We start from the raw sequence: 10,176 nt of genomic DNA on the forward strand, positions 1-10,176 counted from the left end.
AACCTATTCACTTAAGTGAAGGAGAATGGTATGTTGCCTTAACGCAACTTAATGTACCTTTTAGTTTTTATAATGTTGGTAAAAATGAAAAAATTACAATTGAAACCATCGTTAATGATGAAGTTGAAATTGTAGATGTTGATATTACACCAGGATACTATACTTCTATTACATCCATTTTAGAAATGATTCCTGAAGAATTACGCATGTTAAAATATTATAAAAATAAAAATCAAGTTGGAATTAGACATTCTTTAAAATTAAAAGATTTTTGTGTTATTGCAATGACACGTGGGTTACAACATTTACTTGGATTTATAAATGAAAATACAACAGAGTTTACAGACGCTGTTTTTGTAAAACCAGTTAATGAAGATGTTCCAACCGTAACACGTGCAAAATTTCCATGCAATTTAGAATATAATATACCAAACGTTTTTAATGTTTGTGTTGATATTGTAAAACAACAAGAAAATATTGGACCAGTACTTCGTAAAGTTAGTGCATATAATATTGAGCACGGAGATGTAAAATGTTTTCTATTTCACACACCACAATATGTTAAAGTTGTAAAATCTTATTTTAATACCATTGAAGTAAACTTAAAAGATGAGCACGGTTTAAAATTGCCATTTCAATTTGGAACTTCAAACTTAACACTTCATTTTAAACGAAAATGATTTCTGAAAGTATTGATGATAGTTTTTACATTACACTTGTATCAAACGCAAGTACTGATGTATATCCTACAAATAGTCCAACACATTTTATTAATCAACTAAAAAATAATATTCAATTATCAGAAACCGATTGGCATGTAGGAATAAGTGAATTACATGTTCCTTTAACATGTTATAATGTTAACGATGGAGAAAATGTTATGTGGTATAAAATAAAAAATGAAGAAGCACAAAAAGGTAAAATTGTAAGTGGATATTATCACTCTGCACATCATATCATTGATGAATTAAATAAAATATCAAAAGACATAAAATTTTCTATATCAAATATTGTACAAGTAGATTGTAGTGATCGTGTTGAATCGGCCTTATTATCAGCAACATTAGCAATGCAATTAGGACTTCGTCAACATAAAGATCTTGTCTTGTATAAACGTGGATTTAAACAACCATATGTTGATATTGGATATCCTCATCAAATTTTTATTTATACTGATATCATACAATATCAGTTTCTAGGTGATACAAAAGCACCTTTATTACGTATTGCAACAATATCAAATGTAAAATACGGTAAAGTGAAAACATTAACATTTCAAGATATTCATTATCTTCCACTTGCAAAGTTTTCATTTAACAGTATTGAAATACTATTAAAAGACCATGCAGGACGAAATTTGCCATTTCGTTCTGGGACACTAAGTGTTACACTTCATTTTAAGCGCTCTCCTAATAAAAAGTAATTAATTATATTTTAAAAATGAAATTTAGACGACATTACGGACATGGTATCCCATACTTTTCAGGACCTGTATATCAACGGGGACATGGTATAGGTAGTTTCTTCCAAGGATTATTTCGTTTTGCATTACCATTTCTTAAACAGGGTGCAAAAACTTTAGGTCGACAAGCATTACAAACGGGAATACAAGTAGCGGGTGATGTATTAGAAGATAAACCATTTAAAGAATCTGTTCGTGCACGTGTAAAACAAGCTGGTGAAACATTAAAGACAAAAGCTGCTAACAAAGTTGGTCAGTTATTAACTGGAAGTGGTAAGAGACGGCCACGCAAGCGTAAAGCTCCGGCAATTGTTCGTTTTGGACCTCCAACTAAACGTAAGCGTACAAACAAAAGCAAAAGCAAAAGAAAAGTAAAAAGAAAAATAAGTCGTGTTACAGATATATTTTCATAATGGCACTACTTAATTCAAACAGTGTGGAATGTTGTACCAATGATTTCGATTTATTTAGTACTCCAATGACACAAACTGCAATTGAATCTTGCTTTAATGCTGAATACCGTCCAATTTCAACATTAAGTTCTGATGGACCTATTGAATTTTTTATTCCCGGTGAAACAGGAGAATTTATTCATACTGCATATCTTTATCTTTACGTACGTTGTAAAATTACAAAACCTGATGATACACCATTAGCTGACACTGATGTTGTAGCACCAACAAATAATTTCCTACATTCATTATTTAGTCAAATTGACATTTCATTAAATGATAAATTAATTACTTCTTCATCAGGATTTTATCCTTATCGTGCGTACCTTGAAACATTATTAAATTATTCCCGTGATGCTTCTGATACACATTTGAAATTAGGTATGTGGTATAAAGATACCGCTAAACAATTTGATACCATAGGAAATGCTAATGTAGGTTTTCAACAACGTGCTAATTATATTAAAAATAGTAAATCGTTTGAAATGTATGGTCGTCTGTATACAGATATTGCTGGATTACCAAGAGCACTTGTAAATAAAGTAGGTCTTCGTATAAAATTACATCGTAGTAAAGATGCTTTTTGTTTATTATCTCCTGTAAATACTTCTTATAAAGTAAAACTTGAAGATGTTACTCTACATATACGTCGCATTGATGTTGCACCTCATTTGGCAATGGAAATTAATACTAATATCAATCATGAAACAACAAAATATCCCCTTACAAGAGTACAAACAAGATCGTATACTATTCCTGCAAACGTTAATTCATACAATCTTGATAATATTTTTCTGGGTAACGTACCTAAAGGTGTTGTTATCGGGTTTGTTTCCAATTCGGCATTTAATGGAAAATCTGAACTAAATCCATTTCATTTTCAACACTTTAACGTTAACAAACTGCAGCTACAAGTTGGATCAAAATCTTTTCCTCCCAGTCCCCTCACCCCTGATTTTAAAAACAATTTGTACCTTCTAAGTTACCATTCCCTGTTTTCCGGTACTGGTTTATATTATAAAGATGATGCACATACTATTACTCCTGAAGAATATCCACACGGCTATACTCTTTATGCATTTATTCTATCACCTACAGCAACATTAGATGATTGCACTTGGGACCTTGTGCGTGATGCGCCTGTAAATGTTAAAGTTTCCTTTTCTGAAAATTTAACTGAGCCTATAACATGTATTGTTTACGCTCAGTTTGATTCTTTAATTCAAATTGATAAAGATAGAAATATATATACTGATAATACTTTTTAAAAGTATCATTTTAATAAAAGAAGTATAACTGTTCACTTCTAAGCATATGAATTACATGCGCCCTACTGGTACAAAGTGTGTTAAACATTGTATATTGTAATATTTTTGCTTGATTATTCAAAGAGTTGCAAGGTATCATACTATGAAGTTTCTCAAAAGTATTTTTTATGCGTTAGCACCATTCATCGTTATTGGAAAAGTTATAAAAAAATCTGTCATGAATATTTTAAACATATTATTTCGTTTTATGAGAATATTCCATATACTCCACTAGGTCTTCCAACATATACGCGTATAAAGTGATGTAAAGTGAAGTGAAGTGATGTAAAGTGAAGTGAAGTGATGTAAATTTAAAAAACAAAAGTTATGTACACGGATGATTTAATAAAAGTGTTACTTCGTGATAAACTTACTGGTGCAAATGTGCATGGCATTTATCCTATTGATAGAATACCAAAAACTGTGCAACCACCGGCTGGACTTATTATAAATTTAAGCAATTCATCTTCAGGTGGCACACATTGGGTGTGTATTCATTGATGAAAATCAAAGAGGATACTATTTCGATAGCTTAGCATTACCATTTCCAAAAGAAATAAAAACTTTTTTAAATAAAAATTGTAAAATATATTTTACAAATAGTTCCGCATATCAAGATGATAATTCAATCTTGTGTGGACAATTTGTGTTGTACTTTCTGCATCATATTGTACGAAAGAAAAGCTTTCAAGAATGTTTAAATTTATTCAAAAAAAATAATCTTAAACAAAATGATAAAATTGTATTCAATCATGTATCCAATATAATGAAAAAGAAAAAACAAGTAAATTAGTTTAATAAAAATTTTTTATTTACAATTTAAAATCTTGTATTTTTATTTACAAGAACATATCATTTCCTTTTTACAACTTTGCAAATGCATTAGTTAATGTTATAGTACGTTGAAACTTCCACCAATAACATAACTGTTGTGCGTTACGAAATGCACATCCTGATTTTTTCTCAAGTTTAATATTTTGTTCATGAAAAGCACAATAATCATTAAATACGTTTGCATGCATTGTGTTTAATGGTGGACACTGTTTACTTTCCAAATCAATAACATTAGCTAGTGCAAAAATATTTTTAATCCAAAGTGTTTTTTCTGCACCTTTACAATAAAAGGTTGCATCTTCTTTACAAAGTTGATATATAAGGTTACGTATGTGTGATACAGTATAACCGCATTTATCATTCCAAGTTAATCCATGTAAGTTTAATGTTAACCATTCAATTTGTTTTTGACAACCTAATGCAAGTATATTGTATTCTACTGGTGATTTTATTAAACAATGTAAATTTACTGTATCATCACATGCAGTTAAACAAAATTCACGTATAATAAATTCATGATTTGAAATCTTAAAACCTTGTATGTCAATAATGTATTCATTAACACATGGTGAAATTTTATGTTTACGTTCTAAGAAAAATGGTATAATTTGTCCAACAAATTCAGTGTTCTTTAAACAATCACGCGTTTTGCGTATAAAGTTTATACTTGAAATTTCACTATGGTGTTCTTCAAACACTTCATATAAATCAATAACAGTTATGTCGTTGGATAAATATCCTACAGCAAAAGTTCCAATATCATCGTGAAATAAACATTGATGATCAAGATGCAACAAGCAATGTTCACAAGAAATATTATTATTAAAACGTAAGTATGCACTTATAGTTTTTAAAACACAAACTTCACTAATATGTTCTTCACTACATGATACACAAAAATTATTTTCGAAATACATTATGTACAGTACGTTTTCTTAACACACCTCACTATACTCGTTCGATCTGTCTTTTTCTAGAAAAATACTTAAAAGTTCTTTTCGTACATTCACATCCACTGATAGTTCACCAAATGTAATATTAAAATAATCTCTTGTTAATGTTGTAATAACTGTATGTGTTTCTGCATAAATGTCAAATAATTCCTCCTGTACACGAGGATTCACTAACACAGACCAAACACGAATGTCTAAAACGTCTTCATTACAATAAAAACATTCATGCGACCATTCACATGTATCGTGCCAATAACATGCATAGCATATTAAATAATCATTTGGTTTCCATTTCGCAATGCAATCTCTTACACAGTTCACATCCACATAGTTAACACCACATTCACAGTTCCAACTTAATTCTGATAAATCAGGTGAACATGGTGGCGTATCCACATTTGATACCACTTCGTCATTTGATTCCGCCTCAAAATGTGAATTATCTTGCGAAAATTCATACACTTCATTATCTATTCCAGCCTCACTATCACTTGCATAAACTTTTATATTTTCGTTTTCATATCTTTCTAATTCATTTTCATCAAATGTACAATCTGGAGAATCTGGATATTCATTCTCAGCGTTTAACTTATGCTTCACATCAATGTCTTCTACAAACTGACGGTTCTCCATCGCTAACAAAACTATACATGTCTATTTTTTAAAACCAATATTTAAATAAAAATTTCAAATGACGTCACGCGCTCGCGCCCGCGCACGCGGGTATTTTCCGTTCGCACTCCCCGCGCCTTCCCGCGCCGCTTCCGCGTTTCCGACGCCGCCGGGTTAAAAATCTTTTTATAACAATCCGGTATTGTTCAACACATAAATTAATATTCTTTAAAGCATACAGCTGCAAGGTTTCTCTTTACATACACCTGCAAAGTATTCTATAATTCTATTATTCTTTATAACAAGCTTCCCATTGTTCGTTAATTTTCCCAAGGTTTCTCTTTTATTATTCTTTACATACAGCTGCAAGGTTTCTCTTTTATTATTCTTTATAACAAGCTTACCATTGTTCAACAAGTTTTCCAAGGTTTTTTTTTTAAATCATTTATCTTTTCAACTTTGACATCTTTTATTATTCTCTTTTATACATACAATAGTACAACAACCATTACCTGTCATCATATGTCATTTAAACAATAGTGTATTTCTATACAACTATACTCTCTTCCTATTGTCTGCAGGGCACCCCGCTGGTGCTTAACTATTACGAATACAAAAGGTTTCTATTGTTTCTTCCTCTCCTTCTTTAGGATAGATATCCCAATTTACCTACTCTGCTCTAATATTATCCATTCTGAGCTCGACAGTTGGAGGGTTGGAATATCATTATGAACATCGTCTTCAAAGTTGTATTCTGAATTAATGTTGCTCCCATCACTTGATGAATATATATCATTCTCTACGCTGGCACTCTTTTCGTTTTCCTTGAACCAATCTAACTTGAATTACCTTGTTCTTCTTCACATTTGAGTGTTTTCCTCTTCTAAATGGTCAACAACAAAACAATGCGGAATGAGTTTCGCAAAAGGAACGTGAGAGGAAAAGAGTTAATCCTTTAACTTACCTATAACGCTGCATCCTCTCACTTTATTTTTCAGTCTCGCCTTGGTTCCTATGTTTAAGTCAATTTATATATTTTCTAGCTCTTTCAGAGCCACTCATTGCTTTTTCTTGATCGATTCAGTTCATCCCTGACAATATTACTGGGAACAGAGTTACTTGTCTGTGAATCCATATTACTTACTTTAAAAAAATCACACTAAAACAAATCTTCACTGTGAAGTAACAATCAATAATACCAAATAACCAAAAACCAACTGTTTCACTAAAATTCACTTTCCCGCATTTCGCCTGATTTTGGCTGCGTTCAAACGACTCAACGTTTGGTAGGTAGCACAGAGGATCGAGCAGCTCAACAGTTGTATAACATTATGTGGTTTGAACGCCACCAATCAGCTCTCAGACAAATACCCGAAAAACATAGTAGCACTAAGCGAGTTGCCTAGCAAAGTTCGACTTTGATACTTTGGAATGTAATTTAATTCATTTAAATTAAATTATGGATGTAAATTTTTTATGCTTGTTAATGTCCAAATGCTAATCTTAAAATATCAATCTCTTTAGTAAGGATATTGCATAATAACAATCTTATAATAACCAGACAATTGCATTGTTAATTTTCTGTCCCGTGCGTAACGGTGAGTCGAAAAAGAAAACATAATGTGAAGCTAATTAGATTATATTTTCCAATTTAAAAATATAATGCACAGTAAGGAGAATGAATGTAGAACATAAGTGATGACATATAAAATGAAAAAAAAGAGAGAAATCTTTAAGTTTAACGTCCCACGTTTATGCCGGTTAGGCTAAAGGAGACGGTAATATTGGGAAATGAGTGAAATGAAGAAAGTGGAAGGAAACGGGAGAACCCCGAGAAAACCCACGAGCACGGTGTTTGTTCACCAAAAAGTCCACACGGCGCGACCTGGGATCGAACCAGGGACCCCAAACACCGGAGGTGAACGCTCTACCACTGAGCTACCGCGCCCCCGGCATATAAAATGAAAATGCTGCCATAAATCGCAGAGAATGTCCAATGAAATTGAGGTTGTCAAACGAGCTTTTTGTCTGAGTCCGGTGCGTAACGCTTAATTTTGGCTTATAACTCAAATTTGCAATTGTTTTGAGTGTTTCTTTTTATTTAACTATGCACTAATAATTCCTCCTCCTAATTTTGACATATTTTATTTGAAAATACATTTTTGTTTTAAAAAACAGTTTTTGTGTACAAATGTCCCATGCGTAAGCTGAGAACCGCCCTAACAAGCAGAATGTTACTTTTGTAAGAGGAATGAGTTCAAATTACGGAAGGTTGAGTTGAGTTGATTTTGAGTTTAACGTCCCTTTTAGCACAAGACTATATGAGACGGGACCTACTGATTAACGTGGAATCCGAACATGAGTTCCCGCCGGGAATCGAACTCGGGTCTCCCACGCCAAAGGAATGTTACGGAAGGGTAATTGATATATGAGTAATCTGTGAAGTGAATAGAATGGAAACGCGTTGTGTGCAACGGAGGAGTGTTGGGAAATGGACGATCTATACAAACCGTGAAGGTAAGCACAAATTTAAGTTACCGTGAAATACCAAAGCTAATCTAAGCAGACTTAACCAAAATTAGCTAATATTTAACAAAATAGTATCAATTTTTATATTTAAAAAATGCTGGCTGCTTAAAAAGCCGACATATGGGGTGAAAATGTATGGACGTAAATTAATAAGATGTTCAGGGAAAAAAGTGGGCTAAAAGGCGCTACTTAAAGTCGTTTCCGGTCATATAGGTTTAAGAGACGCTTAACGAAATGTGTGTTTCATTAAGAATCACAGCAGGTAATCCTACAATTATTTAATTGATCGCAGAAAGTTTCGATCGAACAATTTACGCTCTATTCATTGATAAAAATACTGTATACATGCTTTGCACCTTCATGATCGCTTCATTTCTAGGAATTCTGTAAATGTTTTTCTAAGATTAGTCAACCTTGTCTCCTATCAGTGACAAGCGAAACCAAACAGGCTTCTGAAGACAAAGATCTTACTAAACTCTTTAACTTGTTCAACGAACGATCTTTAATTACAGTGAAAGGCAACAAACATTTAACTTAAATTCACCGGAAAGAGTTATCAAGTCAATGAATAGAATTCTTCCGCCCCTACGCGTCTTCCAGTGGTGACCAGTCACAATCACTCACAAAACTAACTAAACAACGAAAACAGTGCAATGTAGCCAGGTCTACGAAGGAAGAGGGAGAAAATATTTAACCTTTGTCCTAGTGGTATTTTCTTTCAGAGTATTTTAGAACTGCTAAAAACATAACAAAGATAATCTTTTATACTTTATTTTGCTGACCAGAAAATGGACAAGAAAAAAATAGAAAAAAAAGAATTAAGCATGACCAATTAAAATAGGCATATCTAATTTCAATCTACATATTGGACATATTTGACTCACGCTAAAGACTAGATAGAATACAAAATAAAAAATAAAGAAAAGCAGATACACCAGGAAAAAACTGTGGTGGACATTGCCACAGAAACAATTATGTGAACAGTATTTTTTTTTAAACTTTTGTAAAACTTTACTTTTTACTGACGATTGTAAATTATATAGAGAAATATCGTGTTTCCATGATACGATTGCCCTACAGGAAGACATAAATTATCTTGTAGACTGGTGTGAAATGTGTCAATTAAAAAGTAACAGTAAGAAATGTGACAGTATTACAATTACTCTGAAAAAATCTCATGTCCCCCCCCATACCATATTAACAATTCCCCTATAACACATTCTGCTAGTCATAATAATGATCTTGGTGTCATCTGTGATTCGAAACTCTCGTTCTCTGACCACATCTCATCAATAGCTAAGAAATTAATGCGTATGCTGGGGCTTCTTTGCCGATTCACTGAACTACGCACTGTGACAGCATTAGCAACATTCTATAGAACTCTAATAGCGCCCAAGATCGAATACTGCTCTCCCATATGGGCCATGGCCGCACCTACACCTCTCTCTAGACTTGAGTCTGTTCTCAATTTCTTTATTGCAATAGTACGTTTCCGTGTTCCCACACTTCGAATATACTAGTACCTTTTCATTTACTTAAGAAATGAAATATACGAAAAAAAAAAAAAAAAAAAAAGAAAATGAAACATTCGCAATGATGATACCTCGCCGGTTTTGAATGCTCAAGGCACCGGCTGAGCGAATGAAAAATATATATATCTAAGGAGGAAATATTGCTATACAGTAGAGCATCGATTATCCGAATTAATTGGGGGACATGGGTGTTCGGAAAACTGGTTTGTTCGGATAATCGAACTGTACTGTACTGTACTTCTACAGCCAGTGCCAAACCGACAGAAGTGTGCTGATTGTTGAAACACAGCGACTGGCGGCTTGGCCATTCAGCAGCGCCTTATGAAGGCCCCATTAGAAGCAATGTTCCGCCAGCGGTGGCTCAGTGCGGCGACTACTGTGGGAAGCTTATACTAGTTGGGAGTGAGGGGGATGATGGACGGTAGGGTGGGAGAGTAACAGGTGCGAGCGAGTACACAGTTCGGTTAAGCGGTCGTTCGGTTGACCGACGTTCGG

The 10,176-nt window shown here is 33.3% G+C and overlaps 1 non-coding gene across 1 annotated transcript; it reads right to left on the reverse strand.

Annotated features, from left to right (window-relative positions):
• Positions 1-7,496: 7,496 nt before the first annotated feature.
• Positions 7,497-7,568, reverse strand: TRNAR-CCG (transfer RNA arginine (anticodon CCG)). Its single transcript has one exon. It is a non-coding gene; the product is annotated as a tRNA-Arg (tRNA).
• Positions 7,569-10,176: the final 2,608 nt, after the last annotated feature.

Source organism: Thermobia domestica, unplaced genomic scaffold (assembly GCF_964235325.1).
Source record: "Thermobia domestica unplaced genomic scaffold, izTheDome1.hap1.1 HAP1_SCAFFOLD_2412, whole genome shotgun sequence".
Taxonomy (NCBI): Eukaryota; Metazoa; Arthropoda; class Insecta; order Zygentoma; family Lepismatidae; genus Thermobia; species Thermobia domestica.